The sequence below is a fragment of the Crassostrea angulata genome, chromosome 7 (genome assembly GCF_025612915.1).
Source record: "Crassostrea angulata isolate pt1a10 chromosome 7, ASM2561291v2, whole genome shotgun sequence".
NCBI lineage: Eukaryota > Metazoa > Mollusca > Bivalvia > Ostreida > Ostreidae > Magallana > Magallana angulata.
Window position 1 is genome coordinate 23464324 of NC_069117.1, and position 17041 is coordinate 23481364.

Consider the following 17041-nt stretch of genomic DNA (forward strand, 5'->3'; position numbering starts at 1 on the left):
CCAAGTTCAATGTAAACGTTTTTTCGAACCATATTTAACAGGAAGTTTTTCTTCATAATATCTATCCTGATATAAAATCTTGATCTCAAACCAAAAATTCTTGATCTTTTTTTTTCAAACTCGAAAATTCGAGCAGCAGGTTTGTAAACCTAAAGATAAATAAATGTTGGCCTTATTACTTATATTTATGTTTGAAAAAGACAAATCATTAAGACCTATTAAATTACAGAGATTTATTTTATGTTTACAATAATCCAAGCGACAAGCGACAAGTGCATCCTACAATCATTGTGATGTCATGAAAAAATTTATACAGAATTCATTTGAATGTTTTGGCCTTTTTATAGGTTCATATAATCAAACATAATTGCGAATGTAAATATTAGATCTTAATTTCTCCTCTCCCTAAATTCACATTAAGCACTGAGGTATAATAGGAGAGAATTTCAAAGATTATAACATAAAAATCCAGTCCAAAGAGAAGTACAGTGGCCTCCGGGTATAACAAGATGCTGGGGACATAGTTTTATTTCTCGTTATAACCGATACTCGTTATATCCGAAGTTGGTATTTCCCAAGGTAACGTGATCGTTGTTCTTTACATTTCAAATAACATTCATAAACAAGTAATAATTAAATAAATACGTATAATTTATTCAAACTTTGTTGAAAAGTAACATACTTACAGCATATGACTATGAAATAACTACGTGTACAATCTTAAACACGTGTTACTTTCACTTCATGAGAGACAAAAACTATGCGATTGTTCGTTGCTTTTTTCTATTAATTCTTTGGTAATTTTCAATAACGTCAATCAGTTTTAATTTTGTAAAACACTTAATATGGAATCTTTGATGTCTGTTTTCTGCATGAAAAAGGTTTGATTATCGTTACCGCATTTAATGCATTTTTTGTAGAAAATTTTCGAGTTTTTGCCAACACACTGATATCATCACCACCTTTTTCGTTGTCTGTCTTGTCATCATCTTTAATTTCACTCCCAATTTTACTAACTTAGTATCTCTGCCGAAATTTAATAATGTAACTAGTGAATCAACATTTAATACATAATATGGGAAGTACCAATGTCAGTATCGGTATTTTTAGAGTCACGCGCTTTTCTCAACAAGTCCGCTAACTCTTCCAAGCTTTTTAAATCTTGTTTTTCTTTAAATTGTACTAAATGTACTTAAAGTTAATCCATAGTCCTTTGCAATTTCACTTTTAATTTTTCATTCATTGTTAACTATTTCTAAATAAGTCCTATTGTTTCTAGTGAAATTGTTTTCCTTTTCTTTTACCTCGAAGCCATGACTGTGAACGTTGCAATAAAAACAACTCATTATTTCTGAATACATTTAATCTATTGTCCTGTGTAAACATACCTGTGAAAATTACATGGCCAAATCGTTAGTTACCTGGAACCAGCATGTGTAATCAAGCGTGCAACGAGTACCTCGTTGTATTCAATAGCGCGTACAACTAACGGGTAGAAATTTTTACCTCATAATATACGGAGTCTCGTTATAAACGATCTCGTTGTATCCGGGATTTTTTAAAAGAAAATAAAGAAATAATTTGGGACCACACAATCATCTCCTTGTAAGCGGTACCTCGTTATATCCCGGCTCGTTATACCCGGCGGCCACTGTATTTTTTCAACAAGCATATACTGTTACTTTAGATCGAAAGTCCAGCATTTTCAATAAAGTGCATGTATCTAATCACATGACCCTAAAATGACCAGCTTAAACAGTATAGTCAGAAGAAATGTCAGGAAACCTTTTTTATTTTTCCTACATTGATTTTAGCAGTGCAAAGGTACACTGTAGGTGTATTCATTCAAATAATTGCACAAATGTCGAGGGTCCTAGGGAATTTGGCTATTGCTGATAACGTCATTAGTACCATTTTCTAAAGTTCATTGATTTAAATTTCTTCCTGGTATGAGAATGAGGTTTTTTACTTAAAATCTTAGAATCACTTCTGGATTTTACTAATTTTTGAACAGCAATTGTCATTTAATGAGGCAAAAAGTCTTGATTTATGTATTATTTAGATGTCACCGGTTACCTCAGGAAATTTTATTGATTATAATGGCTATCAACTAGACAGTAATGAAAAAGAAACCAATGAGTATGTCATGATTTTCAGAATTACCTACGAACCTAATTCTTTAAAAGCAGCTGATCAATTTTTAAAATATTAGTATCAGTATGGATGACAAATTATCAGTTTTGTTAAGATAAACTTAGAACAGGTGGTTTATCAAGCTCATTATTTTCTTTTCCAAACCTCCATATTTGCAAAGTTCTTAATACAAAGAAAGCTATTTTGTGAGATTTCTGGAATGTACATTGATTCTGGAAAGGTTTAAAAAATGATTGTGCTAGTGAAATCGACAAAGATTTACAAGAACTACCACAATTAAAGGATAGTGAAGGGAAATCAATGACAGCATCCAACCTTACTGGACAAAGTGCATAAACAAGTTCTACTCATAATGGGATATTTGCATCAATCTGAAAATAACCTGAGAGCAGCCATAAGAAAAAGGGAACTTAATTAATTGATATCCCATAAATCAAACGATTAAGGGCAAAGAAATTGAATTACATAAGCAAACATAAAGAAGCAAAAATTACCTCAATAAAACCTGAAAGCTACAAATCAGACCTATAAATTGGACCTTTAATAAGGCCCTAAGTGTAAATTAGGCCCATGAAGCTTATGAATATATGGAGCCCACAATTGTAGATGTATTCATGGTGCCATGTGTAGCCTCTGTGAGATTGCAGGTGGAGGTTGTCATTTTCATCACACTAAACCTTAGTGGCCCTTACAAAAGTTATTCCTTTTTAATTTCAAAAATTAACAGGGAATGGCATCACAAGACAGTTTCAAATTCTAAAAATTTTTGAACAACACATTTATCCAGAAACAAGATTATAAATAATTTATGCCAAAAAAAAGGTTTTAAACTTGGAGGTGTATGCTCAAGACAATAATTTAATTGACCTTGACATGACCTTGACCTTGAAGCAACTTGATTCATTGTTACTGCACACCTTTGAACCATGAGATGAGCACTTTGGTTAATTAAAACTGAAAAGTGAGCAAAGTAAGATACTTTGATTCAAAAAATTTGATATTAGAAGGACAGGCACATGGACAGCAGGCCCCATTATAATTTTAAAAATTGCCTTTAACTGACATCATGCTTTCTTCATGCTTTGGATCTCTAGTTTTTGGAGATATTTAGTCTGAACATGTGATGCCAAAGACAACATTCCCTTGAGAATCTTCTCAAAAGATGATCTTGATGATATTTGATTAAAAGTCATAAATAATGTATAATTGATTTTATTTTTTATCTTAAAAATAGGTGTCAAGTATGTAGGTTTACATGACAATAATTACATAATGATCAAATTCATTTAAAATATTGCAAAGAAAAACACAATGATGCAAATATCATGACATTGAACACTTGAAAAAGTATTGGTTATCAAATAATTGATGTTTAATTATGGACAGAGATATAAATGTTTTGTCGATGATAATTTAATCTAACCCTGACCAACATCAATGACTTAAGATCACGATCATAACCTCAGACCTTTATACTCAAAATTGGCCTCAGCTTTTTCTTATAAAAGTTAAAGAGATCAAGACATGATATACTTAGTAATAAATCAGTTAAATCTATATGAATAGAGACAAATTTGGATTGTAAAAGATAACGTTGCGGGTACTGTAGGAGATGCCACGTATGGGTCAATAAAACCGTATCTGTTTGAAGTGTACAGTTGATCAGTATTGACAAGTACCATAAATATGGTCTATGTAAGTGTAAGAGCCTCAGGTTTCCTAATTAAGCATATATCCTACAACCTGCCCTAATTAATGAAGAGGTGGGCTCAAATGATGCAACAACTTCATACCTTAGATTCAGCAAATTTATCAACCTCCATTTAATGACCATGTAAATGTGTACAATTATACAACTCAACTACAGTTAATAAGAATATAACAATATAGCAAATTAACAGTAGAAAACTGCTTTGTACATTCTTTAGAATCTCGATCAATATTCCATGTCAAAAATATTTTTGTGTATCCAATACAGATATATAAAGTTACAATTAGTAAATTGAAGTTAATTTAAATCTGATTGAAGTCATTTTAAATGCCTATGACAAAATGTCTTTATTTCAAAACTTAAATCTCTGTACTTGGTTAAGTCTAGATACTTGTACACATGAGACCATATACTGTTTTCTGGTGTTTTGTGCAGAAATGTAGAATTGTTTCCCTGCTGTACATACAGCAAATGAGTTATCCTAGAAAAATTCCCAATTCACTATATAAAATCATTTACAGTTGAAAAACTTTTAGCAATACTTTTTTTTAACACGCAGTGCACAGAAAATTTATTTTCACAGAGTTCTATTTCACAACTATAGAGGTTAGCTCAATTAAAAAAAGAAATATTGCAGACAAAATTGCTTTGAATAAAAATTTAGATCATCCACTAGAACAATGCTTCTTCTAAACAGAAATTGAAAATAACGAATATCCCTCTAAACTTCAATCTTATGAATTTTAGTACTGTTAGTAGATTCCTAATTAAGTGGAAAGAATTAATATTCACATAAAATCACCAGAAGCATATCTAGTGAATCTTAAAATCTTTATTCTTCGGACAAATGTAATCAATATGAAACTATGGTACAAATTCAGCATTTTATGTTCTAGCGATATGATGGAAAATGCTCGCATCTCTGAATTAAGTACTCGCGCAAAATAAGGAATCTACAGAATTCAAATTTATCAATCATGTACTCATTCATGCAAAAATTGACTTACATTGCATGCCTTTCCCACTGTAAGCAGGTCAAGAGCAACTTTATCATATTTTATTCTTCTAATCAGTTTCTTATCTGAAACACACAAAAAAGTGATTTTGATAAACATATGGGTCAATTTGTAAGCTGCCACAAAAGAAGAGCATAAATCTCAAGTTGGCAAATAAACAAAATTACCTTAATTAAAATCTCATATCATTACAGCCTCTATAAGAGACCTCATGCAGTTTACTTTGGAGTTGTTTCCTCAACAAATGTATCAAATTTTGCTTTCAATTATTGGTATAAATGTGCATATTGCATGATGTGCTCGCTTCATCAAGGTAAACAATTAGGTTAATCAGTACAATACTGTCTTTAATGATTTTTCATCTTAAACCAATTGCCATAAACTCTGGAAATCCACATTTGAGATATTCGCAACATTGTACTCGACAGAGCAGCCCTGCTGGGCTGTAAAGGAATTCTAAACAAATTAAGTCTATGGAAAATCAATCCAAAGGAGATTTCAATGTGCACTGAACTCACAATTGTATGATTAATCCAAGAAATATTTGGTATTATCTAGCCAGCAATATGAAAATCCATCCAGGGGGTATTTAACAAATTACACACAATGACAGCTAGGATTTGTACTTCAATAGCAGATTTCTGGGCTGAGTGGTGGTCATTGGTTTCTGTCGGATTTTTTCTCCAGGTTTATCAAGTGTACTTGAGATGAACATTTGTATTTCAACATCTCCCGAGAGGGGTTACATTTACAACTACGCAGCTTTTGTTCTGCATCATCTTATGCAAGTATTCAAGAAAGCAGCGCAAAGCTAATCAATCACAGAACAAGATTATTGATATAGCCAATTTACATTAACAATGGCAGTGTTTTACTTTAATGTTGGCTTTTAACTGGCTTGAATTGAACTTAATGTTCAACTTTTATGGTCACTGTTGACATTTTTTTCGATATTTTCTCGTGCTATCTTTCATTGAAAATGACTTTATACTGACCTTGACTTTTGCGGAACTACCTTGACCAAAATCTATGAACCTTTCATTCCTCATAACTAACTACAGTAAAACTTGTTAAGTACGAACATGGATATAGCGAATTTTCAGATATAGTGAATTTTTTATTTATTCCCGGAAAAATTCTTAACAAATCTTTGCAATATTTTACGGTAATATAACGAATTCGGATATAACAAATTTACGGATATAGCAAACTGATTATAAGTCCCGTAGAGGTGAATAGTGAATTCGCTATAGTTATTATAATGAATTTGTTATACCGATTAAACAAATAACGGATATAACGCAGTAAATTCATTTGTCCCTAGGACTTCGCTGTAACCGACTTTTACTGTATAAACATGTATATTGGTGTAACTCTTTAATTCAGAAAAAAAAAATTTATTACTATATTCATTTTAGAACTTCTGCAAAATCGTTGTTTAATTAAGGAGGTTAGTTTTTCAATAAAATTACCTATCATATTCTGCCTTAAATTTTTCAATATGATATTTTTGGCCATATGCTATCATTTAGTAAAAAAAAAAAATTGAAATGCTTAAGCCTTTAAATTTAAATGTTTCCCTATATCTTCATATACAGATCGAGCTCTGTGTATGAAGTATCTAAAAATATCCTTAAAAAGGCCATGACCAACCAGCCCTCTCAATTGCTGTATGTCTGTCTGTCTTATCTGTCTGTATGTCCATCTGTCTTGTCTGCCTGTCTTGCCTGTCTGTCTTGCCTGTCTGTCTTGTCTGTCTGTATGTCGGTATGTCTGTCTGTCTTGTCTCCCTGTCTGTCTTGTCTGTCTTGCCTGAAAGAATATTACAGGGTCTAGTAAGTAAACAAACCAATACACTGGCAGGCATGGATTTTTCAATGCAGTGCACGAAATGTCACATCTCTGTATAAAGACAGCTCATGACCTTTCATAATGATGATCTCTACACACAAATGTGTTAGAAATATTCTCATGCACTCATTGGACCTAATTAGGCTTCAGTTCATTGGGGGAGCTTGGGTATAATAGAAAGGCCAAAGAAAATCTACAGATTGAACAACAAATTAGTCCTAACTGAATTCGTAAATAAGTACATAAATTCAAACCATGCCTATGATAACCATAAATACATAAAATGATCTGTGACAATAAACAGATGTATCTTTGCACATTAAACTTATTCGAGTGGTATATATTCCGTAGTGCATAAAATAACTACTTGGTAGACATTTTCAGGTGGTGACCATCTCAGACCACTTTCAATAATGGAAATTAGTGTGTAATTAAATAAGGTAGTTCTAAAGGGCTTATTTTGAAAAAGACCAGCTATTTTGTACAAGAGAAAGTTTAGTCTCAAAGGGAAAAAAATCCCCATTTTCTTTTCTTTATTTTCTTCATTTAATACACCAACAGAACAACAAAAATTGCTTCATGGTCATTATACAACCTCTAACTTTAAGCACTCTTTCAGTGAATTAAGTTTATTAAGCAAAAATGGGCCAAAGGGAACAAATGTATATTCTTAACAAGGATTTTTACAAAATTTATTTTCAATGACCTTGACTGTTGACTATGAACATTTATTCAAGGTCATTGCCCACCCTTTACCCATATGCGACAACATTGAGATGGCGACCATCTCCAAGGGTCCTGCTAAAATAGTGGACAATAGGATGAAAAGAATTTCAGAGAATTTAACTTTGACCTTGACCTACAACATAAAAATTTTCCAGCTGGCATAAAACTTCTAATTTAAATCATTACCCCTTACATACAGGCATTTTTGTTCAACCTGAGCAAGATTAAGCAAAAAGGGAAATAATCAACAGTCTAAAAATGATTATAAAGAGATCTGCTAAGACTTTCACATTGACTTGGTTCAAATTACAAAGTCACTGCACACAATTAACCCAAATGTTCTGTTCATGTGAAGTAGGAGCCAAATAAGGCCAAGTGGAGAATATATATATATGTTCTGAAAAAGAATTTTGCGTGATCCAAAATGACCTTGACACTTGACCTACAAATATCATTTAAGGTCACTGCACATCCTTAATTGTAGGCACTCTGTGAGTTCAGTATGAGCCAGATTGGACCAAAGGGAGAGAAGATATGCTCCAGATTTTCATATAATTTTGCTATGACCTTCACATTTTACCTTGAAGCTTGGTTCAAGATCACTGCACACCCTTTAGTTAAAAGCTCTATCAATGTGGAGTATGAGCCAAATAAGGCTAAGTGAAGAGTATATATGCTCTGAACAAAAGTGTATTTCTTTGATCATATATGACCTTGACCTACAAACTGCATTCAAAGTCACTGTACACCTTTTGACCATATGCATTATGTGAGTGAAGTTTGAGCCAGATTGGACCAAGGGCAGAGAAGATATGCTCCAGACAAGACTCTTTCATATAATTCAGCTTTGACCTAGAAACATGGTTCAAAGTCACTGCACTCTTAACCCGAAGGCACTCTGTGGGTGAAGTATGAGCCAGATTGGGCAAAGGGAGGGAAGATATGTTCTGGACAAGAGATTTTAGATGGAAATATGGATGGAAGGATGGATGGACAGAAGGATGGATGGACAGACTGATCACTATACAGCACCCAGAGTGGGACCCAAATTAAACAAATTATTCTCCTAACAAGGATATTACACAGTGGTAGTCACCCTTTAAGTGAAGTTTGAGCCAAACTTGACCAAAAAGAATGGTCTGAAACACGCTAATGGACCGATGCAGGGTATCATAAGAAGGGGCCCTTATCAAGATAGTGATGCTTCTATTTACCATTTTATTTTTTGTGTTCCCTCAGATGTAAGATACTTGCGAGATTGGTAGAAATTCTTGCTTTGCACTATAGTCATTAAAGGTCTTATTGACCTATTGGATGACCAGATCCTCTGTTTTCTTTTCAGGTCAAAATGTTGAAGGTCATCAATTTTTATTACTTCACTCATATTATCATAGATTTCACAACAAGACTTTAAACTTTTAAGTCAAAAGGTCAAAGGGCACAAAATTGGTTTATAGATATGCCCTTGTACAATATTGTTCAGCTATTACATCTTGAGGAAAAACCAGAGATTTTTCAAATTTGCACTTCATTGATTGTTGACTTCACAATGATGATCAGATCGAGTTCATTTTTTGATACCAAACAAAATCTTTCCAATATCACAGAGGCAATATATTTGAATAAAGCAATTCATTCATCTTACATAATTATCAATCTGCAGTCGATTCATTTGTTGAACTACTCGTTATTGTCTATAATTACCCACTTTTAACAGATTTCTAAATTCATAGCTCTTGCTTTCTATCTTTGAAGTTTTTAACTGATTTGAACCCTAGGAGCTCTTCTAAAATAGTATGGGTGAGGTTTTGAGATGTTTTTGAGCTTCATCGTGTGAACTTATATCTATGTAATCTTTTAATTTAATGGCTCATTGAAGAGCAATAAGTACAGAACTAACTCATGAAACTCTCACTAACACTTTCCAACAAGATCTTCTACTTCATAATTTCAAGAGCCACAAAATGAACATCTTTCATTTTAGACCCCTTAATATTTACCTATATTATTTCTTCCTCTTTTTTAAGCTTAGCATTTGTTCATTTTTATATCATGTAATATTCAAATGAGTTTTTTTTTACAATGTATTGTATAAGGATCAAAGGAGAATCATTTCATTTGCTATCAATAAAACATTTATTTTCATGCATTTAAAATTGATATATACAATAAAGACATACAAAATACAGTGCACAATAATAATTTCAAGATTGTTGGGCTTAAACTTCGAAGTTTTGAAAGTTAAAATAAATACATTATGAACAACAGGAAAATTAAATGACCTGTTACAATTTTCTCAGCAAAATAAGGAAATTTAACAAATGTGTGTGCCAAAAAATTATTTATAAACCTCAGTTGCAATTATTTGTGGTTTCTAAAGAATGTTTTGTGTAATTTGTACTTACCTTCAATTATGCTTCAATCACAAAAAATCTCTTTGCAAACCACTTTGCAACCATGATTCCTGAAAAAAAAATTGCAAATATAAGTTGACAGAATATACCTGGAGTACTGAGCTGTTATAGTGTGATTTCATCAAATCAATTTTCTAAGTAAATAGGTTTTTCAGAATATTTTTTCTGTATCTTTTACTATCTAAAATTCAACATCCCATTGTGGCCCAACCATATCCCCCAGGGATCATGTATTGAACAAACTTGAATCTAAACTACATGTACCTGGCTATGCTTCTATGATTTCTGAAAAGATTCTTTTCTGAAATGTTCACAAATTTTCAATGATCTCACTTTAAAAGGAGGTGTGTAACCTAATTTTAACAAACTTCTACACACTTTATCCAAGGATGCTTTGTGCCAAGTTTATGAAAGTTTACATACTGACAGGTTTGCGAAAGTTTACATACTGATAGACAGATGGATGGACAGATGGACATACAGAAAGATGGATGCCAGACAGAAAGTGATCATAATTAAAAGCTTACATTAACTTTCAGGTAAAGCTAAAAACATAATCTTGATAAAGCAAGAGGTCAATAGGCCTTAACGGTCACCTGAGTACCATAGCTCATATACAAACTTGTCAAGAAGTCTCATATATGCAATAAAGGGACTTGGACACGATTTGACTTAAAATTTTCAAATTTTATTTTTCCATTTTCACTGTTAATATTGATAAATATAGAAGTTTATAATATCATGTCAAAATTTGAAAGACAAATATCAAGTTTTAGGCAAGATACGGAGGTCATAATTCTTTGTTTTGTAAACAAAACTTGAGTATTGTCATTTTTTACAGATATGTTGTATTGGCATAAGTTTCAATCAAATGTAACTTTCTTTTGTTGATAATAGTATTTATGAAGATATTGAGTTAGTTTGAATTGTTTTTACATGTTATTTTGTCCAAGAAATGCTAATTCTCTACATTTCATTTTTTTGTAAACAGCTATAAGACTCGAGCTTTGTTTACGTAACAATCAATTCTTACCTCTGTATCTCGCTTGTAACTTGACTTTAATATTCAATATTTTTGGTCAATCTTTTAAAATGCACCAGTAAACTATTTTATTCATAAAAAATCTTAATTTTTTTTTATCCCTTTAAATTAATTAAGTTTCATTCTGGAGTAGAAAAATTATAATATTGTAATGACAACCACCTCCCTGTCGAAATCTTTCAAAAAGGACTATGAAACCAGGGTCCATGAATTTCACAATAGAGGGTTTCATGGACATTACAAATACAAATATAACCATGCATTTAGTTTTTTCCTCACATGTGTGGGAGCAGAGAAGATTTTTGAAAATTCATCTTTCTTTGCATATTTGGCCCTGCCTGTGGCACCCCAGGGTGGTAGAGCCGTGAATTTCAAAATTCAGATTCCTCTTACCATAGATATGCTTCACACCTAAAATAGTAACAATTGGCCTTGTAGTTTTTAAGAAGACGTAAAATATGTAAAATTGTTGACGCACGATGCACAGACGCACGACGACTTATGAAGACCATGCAATAGGTCACCTGAGTGACTCATATGACCTAAAAATTTATCACATATTTTTGCACACAGTCACAAATATTTGGAATTGTGAAGTCAAGGTCATAGGGAAAGACAAGGTTAGATTATGCAAACTTCAATTGTTCTCATAAATACAAACTTTTTGATGAAGATTGATAAATATCATGATTCAAAGACCTTCTAATAAGAAAGGTAACTCTCATTAAGATTTCTAATAGTATATAACCTTTACACGAATTACATCAAATTTTACTCTCCAAATTGTGAGCACCTTGTTATTTTCTTAAATGGAATAATTTCTGCAAATGTAATAAAGGAGACAGAGGAAAGTCTAGTTACCAATCAAACAGTGTCTTATGAATATCAGTATTTCATGCCACTGGACAAGCAGACAACTACCATATTATTTTTTGTAAATATTTTTATTAATGTATACTTGTATCAACATATTGCAACTATTCCTAATAACATATGACCATTTATAAATATTTGATACCTTTACTTGCTTGTATATGTATATTTCCACATATTACTAAGAAATATAAAAGAAACTAGACAAAATTGAAATGGTGACCATCTCAAAAGAGCCCACTTAAAGACAGGACATAGTCTAAGAATGAAAAGCATTTCAGAGGTTTCTGCTTTGATCATAACATCTAGATAAACAAGTGAAAAGCTGTCAATGTGACAGCAAACCGGGTTTTCTTTTATGTAAACTGTATCCATAATCCATGTCAACCCTTATCCAGTGAAATGGAGTACCCTACATGTATATGCAACATTTTGCCAAAAAATGACTAAGTTCAATAGCTGGTATTTTTTTCATAAATTATCGGAAATCAAAATCCTAGCAATATGCATACCTCTGATATATGTACAATTGATCTGCAAAAGAACAACTTCCTATCTTGAGAACTGTAGGAGGAGTTATCCGTACAATGAGGGTACCCCATATGCAACATTTTGCCAAAAATTGACTAAGTTCAAAAGCTGGTATTTTTTTCATAAATTATCGGAAATCAAAATCCTAGCAATATGCACACATCTGATATATGTACAATTGATGTGCAAAAGAACAACTTCTTATCTTGAAAACTGTAGGAGGAGTTATCCGTACAATGAGGGTACCCTATATGCAATATTTTGCCAAAAAATGACTAAGTTCAAAAGCTGGTATTTTTTCGATAAATTATCAGAAATCAAAATCCTAGCAATATGCACACCTCTGATATATGTACAATTGATCTGCAAAAGAACAACTTCCTATCTTGAAAACTGTAGGAGGAGTTATCCATACAATGAGGGTACCCTTTTGGCAGCCGCCCGCCCGCCATTTTCACCATTTTAATAACCGGATTTTTCCGTTGGAAAACCCGGTTAAAAACCATTGCATAATGGAAAGAATATAGAGTTCAGATCAGGATTACTTTACAAAGGTCATGTTTCAGTAAATCTGCACACCCTTAGACTGTACAGTCTTGTGGTGAAGTGTGAGGAGAAGAGATATAAAAAGTCAAGACTTGATTTTAAAGAGACCTGCAATGATTTTCACCTAAGGTGTACTAAAAAATTGGTTTAAGGCACTAAACACCCTTTCAGCCTCTAGCACTCTTTATATGGAAGCATAAGCCAGATTAGATAAGGAGCTGAGAAGATATGGTTTGGACAAGTATTTTTTGAAGAGGGCTGTTATTACCTTGACCTTGGACCAAGAAACTAAGTTCAAGGTTACTGAATAACCTTTACCCAATTACACTCTAGGTGAATTATGAGCCATATTTGCTAAGGGAAGAGAATATATTGTTCAGACCATGATTTTACATATACTGCTATGATCTTAATCTTTGACCAATAAACTAGGTTCAAGGTCACAGCACATAATTCACCCACTTACACTGTGAGAGAAGTATGGACCAGATTTGGCCAATGGGAAATAATATACAGTCCAGAGAGAGATTTTACACGTCTACCACAGAAGTACTTTGTGGATGAATTATGACCAAGTTTGGACTAAAAGGAGATAACATATGCTTCACACAAATGATGTCAACAGACACACAGATGGACAGACTAATGGTTCACTAAAGTGTGCCTGCCTAGATTTTAATAGATTTTCATGTGTAATAAAATGGAAAGTAGCTTAAGACTATCTAATTTTTCGAAATTCATTTTTCATTGCATCTTTGCTAGCCTAGGGTTTACAAACCACTCTGCTACTCTACAACCCTTGGCAGATTTTACGCACAAAATCAAAACTTGCTTAACATAATCTGATTGGCTTCGAAGCCAGGCGTTCGCAGAGAATCTGCTAATTGATGGTTTTGTTTCATGAGTTTTCATACGATCAGCCTTAACCTAACAGAAAGTAAACCCAAACTTAACCCCAGGTTTACTTTCTGGGTTTACTAGAGTGGACCCAGAGTAAACCCAGAGTAAACCCAAAGTAATCCCAGAGTGGACACAGAGAGTAAACCCGCAGAGAAGTACACCCCTGAAAGCAGACGCTAACTGTGTATTCGGAATACACAAGGGGCAGGAATTACAGGCAGTAGGATGGTAAAATTAAAGACAGGTCTGCTTTACACTTCAGTGCATACAGTTGACCTTAAAAGCAATTTCCAAGTAAACCCCAAGTAAACCCCGAGTGGACCCAAATTTTCAAAAAGTAAACCCAGAGTAAACCCCAAAGGTAAACCCGGGGTTAAGTCGGGGTTCTAAGGTTGGGTCTGATTGGTACTGTACATATTTTAGCTGCTCCAATGTAACTAAGTCTAGAAGGTGTTGTGCTATTTGTGATAACATTAACAAAATCTGCCAAGGGTTGTAGAGGAGCAGAGAGGATCGTAAACCCTTAGCTAGCAAAGATGTTTTCATTGCTGTATAGAGGGTGTTTAGGTACGAGCTTCCAATTTCTTTCTTGCAATTTAAAAATGCACTTGAAATTTTATAATGAAAAAAATGAAGTAATTTTACTCCAAACAGATGAGCAACAGAAAATATGATTTAATAACAAGCGTACCATGATTTTGAACAACACTAACTGCATCTTTGTGTTTAAGAAATTCTGAGTACATGTTTCAATTACCACATAACACCTACTACAAGTATTCAACTGAACATCTATACATTTTCATTAAACTAGAGTTGTTGCACATTAATGAAGGATGGACAAAGTTTTCCTGTCTTCAAGCAAAATAAAAGCTCTTCTTCATAAGGAGCCATTGGGCAAAAACAGACACCTAATATTGAGGGATGGACAATGACATCAGTTTTTCTGTCTTCAAGCCAAATATAAGCACTCCTTCATAAGAGGCCTTTGGACCAAAACAGTCACCTGGAAATGTACACAGTTCAATCAGGTATTTGTGATTCCCAAATACACAACACTTGTACTATAGACTTTATATAAATTCAGATGTTCTGCAGTCTTGGCTTTTCTCTGATATACACACTCGGTTAATCTCTGCAACATCTCACGCAATTTAAGTAAGGGACTCTGGTGAGCAAAATTCTGTAGGACCAGACAAATTTTTAACAGCTATCTGGAATGGATATTGATATTTCATAATCAAGTGATAGGATAATTTGCATAAAAGGGCATTATAAAGGCATTTGCAAAAATGATTTTATGTTGAATTGTATTCTCATGTAACTGTCTTAAGATAAAAAATATGAACAAAGCTCATCTATTCATAAAAAAAACAATGCATGATGAGATGATGCATTATCTATAAAATCTCATTAAAAGGGCTGAGCGGGGTTGGGGTGGGGGTGCCGGGAGGGTCATGACAAAACTAATCTCCCTGAGAAGATTGAGCTCTGTATAAAGATAAAAAAAATTATAAATTTTCTAAAGCCAAAGTATTTCGATTTTTTCTTTACTAAATGATAGATTAAAGCCGAAAAGAACCAACTCCAAAAATTACATACTTAATTTATATGTAATTTGTTGACCAATTTGTTGCAATTATTTCGCAATTTCATAGACTCATATCAATTATTGCAAGTACATGTCTATGACCATTACATCCATATAAGAATTAAGATAGGGAATGAAAAGCAAAGTTTACCAAGGATGCACCAATCTTTCATAAGATGACTTAATATAACATGACATTACCAGTAAATAATGTACAGCAAATATAAAAGATTAATTCAATCATTGAATTTCAATAACTCATATCAGTTGCAAGTACATATACATAAAATAAATAACACCCAATTGAGACTGAATATTAAACCCAGAGTAAGGTGTCACTTTTCTTAGTGTGGCACTGAAAAATCAGATAAAACTTAAAAAAAAGACCAAGTAGAACTCTTGTCAGCTGAATATGTACTTACCCCAGAGATGGCACAACTTTTAATCAAAAAATGGAGGCAGTTGCAATGGTCTCATCTGGTGAGTCAGTATTGCACACACCAAAAACGTTGCCATGGGCTTACATAATACACACCGAATCAATAGCAAACGCATGAATCTGCAAAATCCAGCCAGATCCGTCTGGATGCTTGCTTTTATACATAATATACTGTTCTTCCATGCTGAATTGCCAAGAAATTTACTGTCCAACAACATTCCAATCAGCAACATGACACTTAAACCTCTTTATAGGCTAACACAATGGCAGTTCTGCTGAACACTTCTGCCAGAACAAGACTTTGCTATTTGACAATCTAAATATACTACATTTTGAGTGTCAGAAATGTCTTGAGCAGCTGCACTCTAAGGACAATTAAAATCTGGGTGGGAAAATTCTCACAGATGCCATCACATTCATTTTATCATTATCTTTTATTTCATCATTCAATTCTTCATATTGATTTTCTTTACTTCAAATAGTTAAAATATATTCTTCTTAACATAATTTACTTGTTTTCTTGTCAGATCAAATTAATCATCAAAACTTATAAAATTTTAAAATCTACTTCTCAAGGATAATAACCTGTTCTAGCAACAGAACGAGTTATGTAATACATATGTACTTGTATCAAAAATAAATATTTTGATATCTTCATATTTCATCAAGTGATGAGCAAAAACATCTAGAATTAATACAATGTATTGTAATGGATTGCAAGCTGCAATACTCTAATCAATATAGATTTCACTACAAAAGGTCTGAATGTCTACAAGACTTTTTACATGGCATATTTTCCTTAATCAGTTTTTTAATATATCAGATTAAAATCAGCCGTTGTTAATATATTACTTGCCTCCTTCGAGAGCAATGGAATAGTGGCAATTCATTTGTAATAGGATGGGAGAAATAAAGTTGGATTAGACCGGGATTTGAATTCGCGTCCCCTGAATCTCTAGTCAGGTGCTCTACCAACTTAGCTTTCTGGCCCCGGTATTCAAACTGTTCTGACCATCACATTCTTCCCCCCTTAAATAATTCTTGTCCCTGAAGATCACCCCAGGCTCTTCCCTCGGCAGGAGTTAACCTGTCAGTTCCAGGAGTTGGCATAGCACCAAATGTAATGGAATGGGGGAAATAATGACGGACCAGTCTGCGATTTGAACTCGGGCTTCCCGAGTCTCTAGTCAGGTGCTCCACAAACAGGTCTTATCGTCACACTTCCTTAACGATGTTTCTGATGCGCA

The 17041-nt window shown here is 33.2% G+C and overlaps 1 protein-coding gene across 4 annotated transcripts in view; it reads right to left on the reverse strand.

Annotated features, from left to right (window-relative positions):
• Window positions 1-17041, reverse strand: part of LOC128192065 (uncharacterized) — a 63784-nt gene that overhangs the window by 46215 nt on the left and 528 nt on the right. For 2 of the 4 annotated variants that reach the window (XM_052864492.1, XM_052864495.1), the window contains exons 2-3: window positions 9864-9922; window positions 4873-4946 (exon numbers count right to left, since the gene is read on the reverse strand). The gene's annotated coding sequence lies outside the window, so the exon portion shown is untranslated. The remainder of the gene's footprint in view (window positions 1-4872; window positions 4947-9863; window positions 9923-17041) is intronic. The other 2 variants (XM_052864493.1, XM_052864494.1) reach the window with 1 other exon arrangement.